The sequence below is a fragment of the Sparus aurata genome, chromosome 16 (genome assembly GCF_900880675.1).
Source record: "Sparus aurata chromosome 16, fSpaAur1.1, whole genome shotgun sequence".
In the NCBI taxonomy this organism is placed as follows: Eukaryota; Metazoa; Chordata; class Actinopteri; order Spariformes; family Sparidae; genus Sparus; species Sparus aurata.
The window spans coordinates 29,732,918-29,750,064 of NC_044202.1; the positions used below are offsets into that span (position 1 = coordinate 29,732,918).

General features: G+C 37.0%; 1 long non-coding RNA gene across 1 annotated transcript; it reads left to right on the forward strand.

The window, feature by feature from the left end:
* The first annotated feature begins 5,764 nt into the window (after positions 1 to 5,764).
* LOC115597476 (uncharacterized) lies at positions 5,765 to 10,122 on the forward strand. The gene is made up of 8 exons (XR_003987107.1): positions 5,765 to 6,071; positions 6,178 to 6,259; positions 6,917 to 7,114; positions 7,203 to 7,289; positions 7,639 to 7,893; positions 8,606 to 8,723; positions 9,078 to 9,218; positions 9,568 to 10,122. It is a non-coding gene; the product is annotated as an uncharacterized LOC115597476 (long non-coding RNA).
* The last annotated feature ends 7,025 nt before the right edge of the window (positions 10,123 to 17,147 follow it).

A 17,147-nucleotide genomic window follows, 5' to 3' on the forward strand; every position in this document is an offset into this window, starting at 1 on the left:
TCCATATAGATCAAAAATTGAAATTTGTAAAACAAAGAATTGTTAATCCCAATAGTTAACCATCGATAAACATCTTTCCAAAACATCATTGTGACTGAACAAGAGAAAAAAAGGTGTTCAATTGTTTCAATTTCAATTGTGTTCTGTCATACAAAAAACACACAGATTAACTTCAAAATTGAACCTTTTCCTTAGAGTTTCAGCAGCAGGATAAATATCATTTATTAATTTGAACTGAATTTCTTTTACCTTGGGTGAAATTGGCCATTTAAGATAGCTACAATAAGTCTTTGTTAATGTAACTATTATCTTTATTTTCGATGACTTTTTGTTATCATGGAATAGCTTTTCTTTAAACACACTTCCAAGTACTTTGTTGTTACATTTTCTTTCACCAAATTTCAATTCACCAGTTTTTAAATCAGGTAGTTTAACAGACACATTTGATTTTATGAGGATATTTTTAATCATGTATTTTAAGGGAAGTGGAATAGCTCTACTGATTAGATTAAATTCTCTATAAGAGCATTTTAAATTAAACTTTTCTACAAATGAATTGAATTGCAACAAATTGCCATTTTCATCCATCAATTCAGTAACATATAGAACCTTTTTGTCATACCATTCTTGTTTAAATAAAGTCTTACTGTTAATTAATATGGTTCTGTTAATCCACAAGGTGGAGCTATACAGTGTGAAGTTGTGAGTGAACATCATTTTCCAGTAGAGCAGTATTTGTTTATGGAAGTCAGACAGTTTGATTGGTTGTTTAGTTATTTCAAAGTCACACCTTAACAAAAATTCTAATCCTCCAACATTTTGGAAAAGATATTTTGGTATGTGGAACCATATGGAATTCGGTTGTGTCAAATAAGCTTTTATCCAGTTCAACTTTAGTACACCTATCATGGATTCAAAATCAACAGCTTTTATGTTTATAGTCTTTAACCATCACAGATTTTTTTAAGGTTGTGTGTCTTATTTTTCCATATGAAATAAAAAATGATTGAATTTACCTTTTTAATAATATGGGGGGGAACATAAAGAGATTGACAAGGATATACTAATTTTGATAAACCTTCTGCTTTTGTTAATAAGATTCTGCCAAGAATAGAGAGATCTCTCATGAGCCAGTGGTTGAGAGATTATTTCATACTATCTATTTTCCCTTCAATGTTTAGTTGTTCTCTCCTATTTCTATCTTTAGACATTATTAAACCTAAGTAGTTTAATTCAGTTTTGACAGGAATGGAGCCTATATTTGTCTCAGCACATGGATGAAGAGATAGTATTTCACATTTTTTTCAAGTTTAGACATAATCCTGAAGCTTTGGAAAAGACTGATATAACTGTATATCTAAGGCTTTTTCAATTAAAGATTTATCTTTTAGAAAGATTACTGTGTCATCTGCAAATTAACTTATTCGATATTCATAATTGAAAATGGTGATTCCTTTAATTTGAGGGTGATTTACAATTAGATATGCTAGCATTTTTGTACATAAAATAAATAATTTGGGCGAAATAGGACAACCTTGTCTAATACCACGTGAAATCTTGATTTTTGGTGTCATTCCAGTGTTGAGAGAGATGTAACTATAAATATCATTATAAAACATTTTTATGATCTTGCAGAACCCTTCTCCAAATCCGAGTTTTTTGAGCACCGTAAACATAAAATCATGTTCCACAGTGTCAAATGCTTTGAAAAAATCTATGAATAGTACAAGACTATCTGATTGAATGAATGATTGGTAGTCAATCATATCTAGAATCAGTCGAATATGGTTGTGAATATATCCTCCTGACTACCAGTAGTTCAAATTTGTCCTCTGTGGAGGACATTTCTAAACCTGAATATCTCCCACCCACTTTATACTACTAAATTAACTCCTTTTGCTATCTACAGAGGACATTTAGGGCTTTTCAATGATACCAAATGTGAAGGGGTGGGGCTTTGGTACCTTTCTCTTCCTCATTTAGAAAAATGGCAAGTACATTTTATGGGAAGAGGAAAAGTAAGCACATAATACTTTTTATTGAGCAAATTTTGGCTTGAAATGTTGTTGGCATATTTTATATAAGTCTCTTAACAACACATTAAAACATTTTCTGAATTTTTTAACTGTATTTTAGCATAGTATTTTAAGTGTTTAAAAATGTCCTCTGTAGTGGACATTTGTAGTTATTTCCTCCACTTTGTTCTGTTTTTTCAAATGAAAAGAAAGGGAGTCATTCTCAGAAGCACCTTGGTCGCCATCAAGGTTTAGTTTCACATGTGTGGCATTCCAATGTCCACTGTAGTGGACTGTTACTAGAGGGTCGTAACATGGACATATGATATCACAAAAATAAAAGCTTTTTTTTCAAAGAAAATGTTTTCAGTATTCTAATTACCTTACAAAGATTGGGGAATTAAAAAAAAAATGTGATTGGACAATATTTTTTTTCCTGGTAGTCAGGAGGATATCTTCCCTTTATAAAAGCTGATACTCTTCTATAGGTTTTCCAATTACATGCTTTAAGCAATTTGCATAAACTAAAGCAAGAATTTTATAATCATTGCATAGTAAGGTTATTGGTCTCCAGTTGTCGAGCATCAACAAATCTTTTTGGGGTTTTGGTAGTAAGGTTATCAAACCTATTTTCATAGTAGGGAACAAACTTCCTTTCTTAATACATTCCAAAAAAGCATTATATAGTAACTTTTTGATATTCGCTCAAAAGTGTTTTAGGAATTCAGATGTTAAACCATCTATCCCTGGTGATTTACCGCTTTTCATTTGCATTTTTCAATTTTTCAATTTCTATTACAGTTAATTCTTCTTCAAGTATATGTTTGTCTTCTACATCCAGTTTTTTTATGTCTTCATCGAGTTTTTCAAATAAAAAGTCACAATCTGATTTATTACATTTTGTTTTGTATAAGTTACAATAAAAGAGACAAATTTCATCTTGGACTAATTTCTGATCCTCAATTATAATATCATTTGTCATAAGTTTACTTATTTTTTTTCTTAGTTTGTCTTTTGTCTTTGTCTTTGTTTTCAAGTCCAAAGAAATAAGATGAACTTTTTTCACCCTTTTCGATCCATCTAGCTCTTGATCGAATATAAGCTCCATTTGCCTTTGTTGTGTACAGTACATGTCATCTAATTGGGATTGCAATGACTTTAATTCAGTAATGTTGTCTAAGGATAATTGTGTATTACTTGTTAATGAATTGATTTTGTCAATTAGGTCCTTTTGCTTTTGTTTCCTTATATGCCTAACTTTTCAACCTCCAAGATAAGAGACTTCACCTGATCACAAAATTCAACATTTTGTGGGAAATCATTGTTAAACTTCCAAATATTTGGAGAATTCAGTTGTTGCTTGGATGTTAATAAGTTTAGACTAATCATGCAGTGGTCTGTGAGCGGAGAGGCTGATATTTTACAATCTGAAATATCGTTGCATAACTCACATGAAATCAGCCAGTAATCTAGTCTTGAACATTGACCGTTTCCTGCAGAGTTATACCATGTATACTGAACTGATGTTGGATTTGATGTTCTCCAATAATCAATTATATGTGTTGTTGTACATAAAGACAGTATAGTGTCGCTGTCGTTGAGAATTCCTATGAGGTAGTCGTTCTAGCCATGAATCTGGGGCTATATTATGGTCTCCTCCCAATATCACTTTATCTGAATTATATGTTGTTTTCCATTCATTTATAAGTTGGCTTAATTTTGCATAAAGGTTCACATTGATTGCTTGGTTGTTAAAGCCATAAACACATATTAAAATATAACGCTTGTCGTCTGTCTCCATTACCACCATTAACCAGTGACCTTCCGTATCTTTTTTATGATCAGTTGTGTTCGTTAGCATGGTTTACTGTTGGTAACGTTACTCACAGCTCTGTGGCAGCGAGTATGATCTGACTGACAAGAAATATTTGATTAGCAGTACATTTAATAGCTGGTCAGTTACGAGCAGCTTCACTTTACTCAAAACAGTTTTAAAAAGAGTATAAATGGACAGTCAATAATGTAACGTTAACTCTCACCAAACTACTATAATGCTTATTAAAGTCTAGTAACATTTAGCTGTTTAAAACATCATCTTTGTGCTGCTGGTTTGTAATATCCTTCGTCTTGTATTTGTGATGGCAGGGTAGTCAGGCTGATGAAATCGTGCAGTCAGCCAGGCGCTTATTGCAGTTAATCAGTTCATCTGAAAGACAACGGAGCGCATCCAGTGGTGGAGTAACAAATCAAGTTCTGAGGTTAATATTAAACTTCAGTTCATGTACATATGGCTTATTATACCTATACATTGCAGATGTATAGATGATTAATAAATATTATTGGATACAATCCTGCAGAGAACAGAGGCAGACAGAGAGACCATCACTTCAAATGGAAATGACCAGGTAAAGACTTAAGGCAGATGTTTGCCATTTTAAATGCAAGCCCTGTGTATACACATTTTGACATGCTGCTGATTCGTACAGGCAAAATTCTGTCTAGACATTCAAATCTAAGTTAGTAAACTCTGGAAGAAAGCATCTGATGTTTTGTGACTATTCAGTAAAATGTATAAAGGCCTGTTTCACTTGAGGCTGATGGGAAATTTGTTTATGAAAAGTAAAAATATATATAATATATAATGGGATTTGAAGGTCTAAATGATTGCCTATTGCACTTTACTGGAAACTGGTGAGGGTATGCAATACAGTGCCAAGTTTTTCTATTTTCATCTATGTCATGTAAGACGATGTTCAAATACGTCTTTCGCAATAATGCCCTCCTTTAATTAGAAAAAAGTTAACAGATGATGTGGTAGTTCATGTTTTTACACTCTTAATTTCTATAGGTCCTTTTCAGGTGTTTTTACCAAGGGCAGAGGGAAGAGGCGCTTTCCTGCAGCAAATCTTGTTCCTGCCAAGAGACTTAAACCACTTGATGTGGCTTTCTATTTGTTGCCAAAGCAGTGTGAAAAAAACCCAAAAGAGCACAAGCAAATGGTCCATATGCATGCAGGACTGGGTCGTAGGACTGCTCATCTAGATGAAAGCACAACACATGAAGAGGTTATAACAAGAAATTAGTTATTTAGGCTAGCTGTATTGTATATGGTATTCTGAGGAACACAATATACAAGGATTTGCTAGTTTTTCATGCAGTGTGATGAATGCTATTTCTGATTTGAGTGATGAGTTTTGACTCTCTTTGGAGAGGCATACACTTGAATCAATTTTTTTGGCTTACAGTTATGTAATGGCCTCAAAGTTGTATTTCCAAAATTGGGGGCCGTGACTGGTGGATGGCTGCTTTACAAATCTGCGGGTAGGCCAACACAGGTTTGTGTATTAGTATTGCTTAGTCATAAAAAAGTACATTTGCAGCAGTTAACTTCACATTATGCAATGCACAACACTGTTACTTTAAGAGATGGTACCTAAATACAACTTCGAAAGATTTCCTCAAACTCATCTCTGTACATTTATTATTAAGCCTGTTCAATTTAAGACATTTTGTGAACATTTATTAGGTCCTGCCTAACTGAAAATCAGTAACTAATTGTTTGATTGGAATATTTGTATTTGTAAAAGTCAAGGAGAAAAAAAAAAAGCTTGACTTTTTAGGTGATTTCTTCAGCCTGGTCTGTTGTCAGACAAGAAGTCTAGTTGTTTTGACTTAACTTCTAGATATAATCTTTATCTAATATACTGTTGAAAGTTATAATTTTCCTCTCCTCTTTTCTATAGATGGATGGGGTAGCCGAAAACTCTCTCTTGTGGCTCCTCATGATACTGGCTATACAGGCTTGATCTTGAAGTCTGTAAGTCATGGGGGTAAAAAATCTATTCATAGCCCCAATTCAAGAGGAACTCAGCACAAATCCCCTACCACTAACTGATGAAGCATTCAGCAGCATGCCAAAAGCCACATGTCAGAAGTGTGGACTTGCAGTTCCTCTTCCACTTTTGACAGAACACATCAAGTCTTGCGATGTCATGTATGTTGGCAGTGACGATAACCTGGCTAATGTGGATAGCAGTTAGCCTGAAGACAGAAAATGTAAGAATTCTTAATTTTAAGCTTTTGTGAGCTTATTGTATAGCATTAAACATCATGTTGAAATTAACAATGTTCTTTCTTGTAACCTCTCAACATTTCTCAACAGCGGATATGCAGGAATGTCCTGTCTGCACAAAAATGTTTCCTACTGACTTTATTGAGGTACACGCTTCTTCATGTGTGGAAAGGTATCCATTTACTTTCTATTGTTAATGTTTTATCTCTTGTCAGCAATTCTCATATTCAGTATCAGTTAAACACAGAAATAATTTTATGTGGGTAGGGCAGGAAAAGAGGTGACGCATGAAAGCATTATAATTGAGGAAGAGCAAGCAGCAATGCCTGGACCATCCGGAACTTGTGCAACTGTTACAGATGGTAGGTGCTGTTCAGGGTTAGCAGTGGCATAGGAAAGTTAAGGAAGATAAACTGTCATACTGAAGGAAAATTGGCATTTATAAAGCATGACCTACTCTTGATGTAAACCATGAATCGATTACCTTGTCATTGATATTAATATTATTACTTTGACCAGGAATATCTATATTTTGACTCAAATAATAGTGTTGTGTTGTGTACTTTGTCATTTGATATTACAACATTTTTAAGTACAATACTTTTAAATCTTAGCACAATCTTCAGAGCTCAACTTTATGGAATGCCAGAGTGGTTCTCCCATTAATGTTCATATATGTATATAGAGTCAATGATTATTAAGTTGCTTTGTTTATGCCTGGGTAAGGCTTGATGGCATTTACTTGTGATTTGAATCTACATGTTAAAGTTTTTTGTTATCTTGACAGTCAAGCATAAATAATGAAACCACATTTTTTTTTTCTTATTAGACTGGTTAACTATCAGTGACCCCACCAAGGCCATATCTCAGTGTGCTGACAGTTTTCTCCATATTCATGAAACGAAGAGCCCCTTACTTCTCAGCATGGACATCAGAAAAAGCCCTGCTGAACAGGACATGGCCCTAATCTCCTTCTATAAGCCAACTAATGTGGAATGGGGATGACCTTTGAATTGCAAACTTGAAGGTAGCTCCAATTACAAGTTACAGTGGTCCAAAAATAAGTAAAGTATTTCCTTCGTCTTTATTCTGTCAAACCTTACATTGTGTTACAGGAGATACTGCTATTGGAAAGGGTGTAACTCGTTTCTTTTTCTCAACATGCATGGAAAAACTGCAGTCAGAGTTTTGCATCAATTTTGGTATGTATGTTATGTGTATGGTATCCTTCCAAATGCTCTGTTTATTTTAAGCTGTATAAAGGTTATTTTTAAATATTGTCTCTATAGGAAATTTATCATATTTTAAGTGGTTTGCTTTACCATGAAAGTTCAGAGGATTCTACTAAATGTATAATGCCTGTATTGAAAACTACGGTTTCCAGTCCATGACAGTACTAACATACTGTTTATTGTCTGACAACCATTCACTCTCACATTCATACCTAATGGCAAGTAAGAGCAATATTAACCTCCATGTCTTTGTACTGTGGAGGGAAGCCTATTACTTTTTATTGTAATTGTTATTTCGTGTTTTTAATGTGTTCAACAGCAAACTCAAATATTACACGACTTTTTGAAGGACAGCCTGGCCATCTTGTCCCCTCAGCCTCTCACTTTCATGTGGAAAGTGATATTTTTCATGGTTGCGGGGAGAATGGTAGGCCACTCCTTTCTTCATGGAGGACCATGCCTGTTGGGACTCAGCCCTGCTGTTGTTCATGTCCTGCTTGGTGGGAGTCCCGAAACTGCAACTGTTACACTAGAGGACTGTCCAGACCTGGACATCAGAGAAACAATCGAGCTTGTATGTTTGATTTTAAAAAAGTTTTTTCTTTCACTAAGATTTTATGTACAATGGGGCACCCTTTTATTGTGTATCCACTATCCTTATTGAGTGACGTTAATATATGGCCAACTTAAGCTTATCAAATAAAGAGGGAGTGAATGAGATTTTAAATACTTGGTTTTGTAATACTGTAAATGTAGTAGTATACAAAAATCCTGATTTTTAGAGCAGCTAAAATGCCAGTAATCTGTAAATAAAATGGAGGGAGGCGCTTATTTGGATCCACTATGTAATATTCATATTCATTACTTTTTTGGACAAATTAAAGGAAAAACCAAAATAAAGTGTTAGTAAGGTGTTGGGCCACCATGTGCTGCCAGAACAGCTTCAATGCTTCGATTCTACAAGTCTCTGAACTCTACTGGAGGGATGAACACCATTCTTCCAAAAGATATTCCCTCATTTGGTGTTTTGATGATGGTGGTGGAGAGCGCTGTCTAACACATCGGCCCAAAATGTCCCATAGGTGTTCAGTTGGGTCAGATATGGTGACTGTGAAGACTATAGTATATAATTCACATTATATTTTCATCAAACCATTCATTGACCCCTATGGATGAATCCCCCCTCACTGTAGGGGTCAGGTATTTCTGTTGTTTACTTTAATTTGTCGCCCATCTGTACCGGTAGTGTCTGGCATTACACATCTTTTTTTCTATCTCCTAATCAGTTCCATACTGTCAGATAAGGATAAACAGTGTGTCCAGGACTTGGCCCTTGCCTGGGACCTCCCTTCCCCAACTGAGAAAAACAGGAGATGGCTTTTTGAGAAGCTATTGATCCATGCTGTGAGTGAAAGTCACAATTCTCTTTTTATCCCGTGAGAGATGTTATGGTTATAAATGCACATTGCTAAGTTTCCAAAAGTGTCTGACAAAATTAAATTGTTGCACTTTTTTCTGATTAATTTATTCTCAAGGTAAAAAAAAGGGTCACAATAAAATGCATCACTTCCATGTGCCAAGTTATTTACCTAGAAACATAAAAGATGGTGGATGGTCTGTAATACTGCAAATGCGAGTTTTATCAGTCTGCAGGAGAACAGTATTATTTCCTCATTCACCAGTGGATTGAAGCATAATCAAGCTTTTACATAAGGAATGTTACGTGTTCTATCCTCTCTGTCTTACTACTATTAACAGGTAATAGGACACTGGCGACCCAAAGACCTGACACAGTGGCCTTGCTTTTTCCGAAAGAGGGAGCTGGAAACGATGATGACGATTGTTCAGTTGACACCAAATGCCGCATATCAGGATATCTTCGACAGTTCATTGCTAATGGTAGGTATATAGACACTTGGAAGTGCTATTTAGATATTATTTGGTTACCTGTCAAAGTAGTATAAAAGCTGTATAGCTATTTAAATATTCAGCTGAAAACAGCAACATGACATGATTTAATTTTAAAAAATCCACCCGATTTAAAAACAAAAAAGTAGTTATGTTGCTATTTAACTCAATAGTTGAGTCCAACCAGTCTAAATCTAAAAATAATTTTTCTATAAACTTATCTCAAGGGTTTGACTAATGTTTTATTGAGTGTAAGCAGTTAGTGCCATAGTTGGCCATTTATCCTGATGACTAATAAAGTAAAAAAAAGATTTTGAATTCCTTTTAATCTACTCTATAGCAACACCAACTGAACTGACCGACCTGGTCAAATTCTGGACTGGATGGGAGATTGTACCACCGAGTCTCTCCGTCGAAGTCCACTTGCTTTGAGACCTTGCGAATCCCAGGGCATTACAAGGATTACACATCTTTTAAATGTGACATCCTGGCCTGTATTTGCAGTTGCCATATAGGATTTGGTCTTGTGTGAGTGACATTTGGCCTGTATTTACCCTTGTCAGACAAGATTTGATGTTAAAATATGTTTGTCTTTAAGCTTGTTAGTTGTGCTGTTAAAAGACTTGTTGTAAACAATCTCTGCACTCAAAGAAAACATTCAAGAAGTTAATGTATAGTGAATGTATCTTCACACTGTTACTGAGAGTCCTTTGCAGTATTTCAATCTCAGCTTTCACAGAGAAATGTGGTATACGTGTATATCTAAAGTTTTGCAGTTTAACATGTTTCTTGTAAACAATCTCTGCATTGATATCATTCAACCAGCAGTGAACCCTTTTTGTAATGTTCCTTGTGTTACATTACATAAACCATTAATACAGGTGTTTAAAGTGAATTGTACTGTTTTCATTCTTTTAATGTTACTATGCTGCACCATCTCTTGCCAAAGCAATAACATTAATACAAAATATGATTCATTGTCTCTCTCAACTCAAAACTTCAGTCATTCTGATCAGTTTTTTCACAGACCAAGAAACTGCTCACAAAATTGAACAGCAGCAATGTAAGTATCGCAGCCAAAGGACTGGGATGCAGCTCTTGGGTTAACTGCATCTCTTAAAGCTGTCATTTGTCCATCGGTCAGTGGGCATGCTGTGTCTGGAACAATGATGCTCGACTGGTCATCAAATGGAAGTCCGCTGTTTTCCCACTCAATGTCAAAATGAATTAAGTATGTGAACCACACTATTAATTCAAATCACATTATATTTGCATTTACCTCTGTGTTATCTGGTCCTGGAATTGGGTAATGTGTACGACCCAGCTCCCACAGCTGGTTAGGGGTCATGTGGCTTTCTGTTCTCATTGGATGATTGTCCCAACCATTGCGAAAAGTATCTAGGTCATCCTGCAGGCGTGGGAGAAACACAAAGTGACAGCAGAAGAGGTGGGTTTCATTGGCGATGCTGAGGAAGCCCTCTTCTTCAAGGTAGTGGAGAACATCATAGTAGATGCATGCTACAGCTGCCCACAGGTCTCTCCACAACCACTCAATCCTGGAGAATTTTAAAAGAAAAAAAAAAAAAAGTCTTTTATGAAAAAGTTTTCATCCACAAATGCACAAAAATAAAAAGATTTAGATATCCAACTGATTTAATAGTTAAAAACTTGCCTTTGAATTTCTCCTGACTTTGTATTTATGCATAACCCACTATTTTTAGAATTAGATCTTGTTACATACTGCATGCCATTACACCCTATGCAAATTATAGTTCTCCTGCTAGCAGTTGTATGCTAACATACCACCACTACATATGGCATCAGTGAGGTGGCAACTTTGATTAGCAGTATCTATTCCACTGAACAAATCTTTGGTTGTGAACACTCTTCCCGGATATAAAGCTGCTCTTTCCAGTGCCACGGACTGTAAACATGAAGCGTGCGACGTCTACATTTTCCACTCCCTGATCACCACGAACCCTGAAGTAGACACACAACACTTTCAAAGATCACATATGTAATTTTGGTTACTTACACAGTGCAATGGAAGTACTCCCTCTGACTGATATAATCTATATGACATCATTAGATTATTAATAGTGAAGCATCAATGTTAGAGCAGCATGTTACTTTTGTAGCTGCTGGATGTGGAGCTAGTTTAGTCCAGTGGTTCCCAACCTAGGGGTGGGGCCCCTCCAAAGGGTCAGAAGATAAATGTGAGGGGTGGTGAGATGATTAATGGGAGATGAAAGAAGAAAAAACTTCTAATACACAAATGTGTTTCCAGTTTTTTTACTTTTTGACAAAAAGGTTCTTCTTGTTGCCAGTTAGTTTCAGTGTGCAGAACGATATGTGTTCAGAGTTTGAAGCCAAAGGGCTGTTTTCACATTCATCTGCTGACAGTGGAAAGTTTCTGAGTTTGTTGAAAATCCAATTTTAATTAATATTCAAAGTAAAGAATTTTATATATATGCTTAAAACCTGTCTGAAGGTGATCTTTAAGTACAGTACTTGAGTAAATGGTCTTGGTTACTTTATGCCACTGATTGTACTGTTGTAGTGTAAAAACTCCTAGTTTAAAATATGCATTTTACTTGGGAGGAAAACCAAACTTCTCAACAGATTCTAGGAAGAAAGCCAGGGTGGTTGATGCAAGGTTGTTGGAGGCTGCCCCAAGATACATTATCTGCAGCACAAATGCAATTACATGCCTATGAGACACTCAAGTATTTAATGATTACAGAAATGTAATCAACTGTGCTTACCTTACAGAAAAAAACGTCAATACCACCAAAGACAACAATGTTGTAGCTGAAAGAAAAAAAAAAAATGTGTCAACTGTATATAACATACTGCAAGTAAGAAAAAAAGTGTTCTACACGCAGTTGCGAAATGTAATAGACTAGGTCTATGCCATTTTAAGAGGTCAGCTGTGATGGTGCATATACAGTAACATGAAAGAAACAGTATACAAAAATGTGTTATGGTGCATACTGATAACTACTACATATTTTACAAACACACTTTTAATGTATGCATTGTGTCAAAGAGATTGCTTAATAAGAATTTACCGAATCAATTTATGGTTTGTATCTATGTGCATCAAAGCCTGGGGTCCTGGAACTGAGTAGGTCCGTCGAGCAATACATCCTACATGGACCATACGGGTTATGACACCAGTGGTATCAACGTGGTGCATGGAGGCTCTGACACGGTTATACTGCACCCTCAGTCCTCTGGCTTGCAGAAGGGCCTTTATCATTCGATATCCAGAGTGAGGCTGCCTCGATTTAATTTCTCTCACACACTGATCTAACTCTTCATCTGTCATAGTGCTGTATAATGCCTTTACTGAGAGATCAGACTCAGCAATGCGTCGGTATACTGTGCGTCTGGACATCCCCAAAAGTTTAGCTATACATGGAACAGACAGATTAAGTTCCAGAAGTTTGCTAAGGTACTCTGGGGATATGACCATTCGTTGTCGTCCAGCTGGTCCTTGCTCAAACTGCACAACTGCAATGTGTTGCTCCCTTTTGTCTTTTTCCATATTGATAAGACTGTGTAGTTGTGTCAGTGAATCTAAAATAGCTGGACAAACAGTTACTTGACTGGATACAGCATTTAAAAACACAAGTTCTTGTGTGCAAGTGAACTCTAAGAAGTCCAGATCCAGAGGCATGCGTCCCAGAATATGCTCCAATCGAGAGCAAAGTCTTTCTAAAAGATGATTAAGCAAGAGTTCCTAGGAGAGAAAAACAAAATCACTGTGTGAGCACATTTTATGGGAAAAATAAAGGTAAGCATGATATTTTTAAATAAAACATTTTTATTTATTTTTTTTTTTTATTGTTTCAAGTAAGTAAATATCTCATGAATATCTGAGTGAGTTTTCAGAGCTGAGCTTATTTATTTTCATGTGAAAAATGCTAATTTATAAATGTCCTCTGTAGTGGACGTCAAGACTTTGAACTTTCCCCCAGAAAACAGCCTCCCTCCCTGTGAGTGAGGGAGTCAGACATGTCTAGTTTACTAATGGCGATTATGTAATTAAGCGCGAAAAACGTAGCTTTGTCACTTTCCAGAATGTTTGATGGGTCAATATCTCAATCACTTCACATTATAACAGTGTCCATATGATTGTAAGTGTCCACGGGTTTAGATTGACAGGGGTAACACCTGGGAAACACCTTGAAAACACACGGCAGGAGCCGGCTTTCTGTGTGAATTACACAGCGGTTCGTCTTTAAGGCAGAGACGTTTCGCTGCGGAGATAATGCGTCTTCTCCTGTGTGAAAGGGGCTTCTGATACTACCTCCAGAGGCGCATCGGAATTTCACCCCTCACTGCATCTGAAACTTTCACACAGAGGAGGATGCGGCGAATTGGCGGATGATCCCCGCATGCAAACTGCAGTGTGAATGGGGCTACTAACTTATAAGCAACCATGACCCAAGCTGTTACCAGTTAACATTGTCATTATTTCATTTGCGTCTTCTTTTAATGTTTTGGGTAGAGTGAAACAGCTAGTAACTTAATAGGCAGCAGTTAGACGGTCAGTCAGATATTTCTTGGCAGCCAAATCATACACCATGTTAACATAACATTAGCTATTAGCTAACATAACGTTAGCTACTAGCTAACACACTTTAAACGAACGCCACCTCATTAAAAGTTCTGTGTAGATATTGTTCAACAAATTCTGCTAATATGCAACGTGTCCGTTAGCTATGACTGAGCTATGACTGAGTAAATACACTCATCGAAGCGCCATCATTTGTGTTCTGGGCCATGCTCCGTCCAGAGCTCACCTGAGCTTCATCGCCTTCCTGTTTTGGCATCACATGACCAATGGAGCTTAACTTGATTGGCTGGATGTTGGATGATTTGATATAGGGATCGATTGCTTCTCCTTGGTTACCCGGATGTTGACTGTGACATTGAATTTTTTTACATCAAATTTTTTGAGACATTGAAAACAATTTCAGAGGCAAAAAAATTCAGTGCTAGAAATTCGATGTCTTTTAAAATTCAAAGTCTGATTTAGATACAAAAAAAAATTCAGTGTTAGAAATTCAATGTAAAAAAATTCAATGCTAAAAATTCGAATTCAAAATCCGATGGCACAGATTTACTTCCATACTTCAGTCCACTTAAACTCATTACAAATTATGAAGTCCATCACTCAGTTTTTTTTCAAAACCTGTAAAACTTATAAAACCTATCTCCTCCCACAATTTTTGCTCAATTGTCACCAAACTTGCTAGAGAGCATCTTCAGACCGTCCTCCACAAAACTTGTTTCTCGGATTTTTGATTTATCAAAAATTAAGACTACAGTGCATCAAAATGTTTGACTGTAAACAGTACTGTAAACATATACTATCAAATTCTTGCTAAATACATTTTCAATCTACCTGAAAAAAATTGAGAATATTTTGGAGTCATGGTTGATGAAGTTTGGCAAATATCAGAATTTTATCTCAAAACTGAATTTTTGAGAACAAAAACAAATTACTAACATCTCCATGCTGCAATATGTGTATTTTCAGATTTTTGTCTTGATAACTGAATTTTTTTACAGTGTTTTCAAATCTGCCTGCACAACAGTGAATGGCTTACTCAATTTGTGAAGCCACTGTTGTATTGCCACTTGCCAATTAGCTCAGAGCGATAGATGACAGTCTTTGGTTCCAGAAGTTGTGAGTTCAAGCCTCAAGTGGTCCAAAATGAACATTGTTGTCAACTGTCTTGTCTTCTTATTCTCCTGTTTTTTGCTCAGAATTGCCTAAATTTGCCAAAAATAGCCCGGACCCGACCCATCGCTGCGCAGCAGCTATAATTAGGGCCCGAGCAGGTCATCGACCTGTGAGGTCCCTATTGTAATTGGAAAAATTATTCTTATTATTCTTTTTCTTCTGCCACTTTGACTGCAGTTTTGGATTCCTTGAACACACCCAAAAAACTCACCAAATTTGGAATATACGTCACATCTGGCGAAAATTGCGATCCTGCACTGTCACTGGGCGTGGTCGTGACCTGCGGGCTCTGTAGCGCACCCTAATGTTCAGCCCCGCCTCCCACAAGTGCGTAGAAGAACGAAATTCAATACGCACATTCCTCATGACCAGATGCACAAAAAACCCTCTTGGACCAATACCATCACTCCAACAGGAAGTCAGCCATTTTGATGTGTGGCGGCATTTTTGTCCAATTCATGCCCACTTTAAAAACTATCTTTGAAAACACCACAGTCTTCACAATAACTCAGTTATCATCTTCATGCCTTGAAGAACAAAAGTTATTCAAATCTTTCAGCTACGTCATACTTTAGTTGGCGGGACGGTGGAAACCATTTTTTTCCCTCGCCGTCAAGCATCAAGGCTTTATAACTTCAACATACAATTTCCTATCTACACCAAACTGTTCATAAGTGTAGGGGCTGTTGCCCTAAATACATCTCCGCATCAATATTTAGTCGGCCATTTTGATTTTGGCCGCCATTTTGAAATACTGCCAATCTTCCTACTTAAATTATCTCCTCCTCCAGATGTAACACCAGGGGTTTCACAGTCACTCAGTATCATCCTCTGACCTTGAAGATATAAAGTTATTGAAATCTTTATCCTACGTCATACCTGCTGGCTGCAGTGGAGTGGTCAATTCAAATCCTTCGGCGTAAAATATCGAGTCCTCATAACTTCTTCATACAATTTCCTATCTCGGCCAAATCTCTCAAAAAATGTAGAGGGAGTCACCCTGAAAAGATCTGTGTTGTCATGGGGTGTGGTCGTGACCTGCAGGCTCTGTACCCCCCCTATTGTGATGCTCCGCCTCCTACATGGACAAAATTTGGTACGCACATTCATCATGACCAGACGCACAAAAAACCCATTTGGAGCCATACTCTCAGTCCAACAGGAAGTCAGCCATTTTGATGTGTGGCAGCGTTTTTGAGAAATTCATGCCTACTTTGAAAACTATCTTGTCCTAGAGATTAAACACCACAGTCTTCACATTCACTCAGTATCATCTTCATGCCTTGAAGAACAAAAGTTATTGAAATCATTCAGCTGTGTAATACCTGGTTGGTGTGACGGTGGACGCCATTTTTCCCCTTTGCTGTCAAGCATCAAGCTCTTATACAGTGGGGCAAAAAGGTATTTAGTCAGCCACCAATTGTGCAAGTTCTCCCACTTAAAAAGATGAGAGAGGCCTGTAATTTTCATCATAGGTATAGCTATGAGAGACAAACTGAGAAAAATAAAATCCAGAAAATCACATTGTCTGATTTTTAAAGAATTTATTTGCAAATTATGGTGGAAAATAAGTATTTGGTCAATAACAAAAGTTAATCTCAATACTTTGTTATATACCCTTTGTTGGCAATGACACAGGTCAAACGTTTTCTGTAAGTCTTCACAAGGTTTTCACACACTGTTGCTGGTATTTTGGCCCATTCCTCCATGCAGATCTCCTCTGGACAGTGATGTGCACGTGGCCCAATTATTGAAAAACGCGTGCCCTCTTGGGAGCCAAAACGCGCGCTAAAGTGCCCTCTTGGGAGCCAAAACGCACGCTAAAGTGCCCCCTTGGCTAGTTAAAACATGATAAACTGCCCTCTTGGGAGCCAAAATGCATGCTTAAGTGCCCTCTTGTGAGCCAAAACACACGCTAAAGTGCCCTTTTCAGTGGTGAGAACGCGCTGTATTTTCGCCCCTGCCCTTCAAAACGTCTGTGCACGCCACTGCCTCTGGAGCAGTGATGTTTTGGGGCTGTCGCTGGGCAACATGGACTTTCAACTCCCTCCAAAGATTTTCTATGGGGTTGAGATCTGGAGACTGGCTAGGCCACTCCAGGACCTTGAAATGCTTCTTACGAAGCCACTCCTTCGTTGCCAGGGCGGTGTGCTTGGGATCAT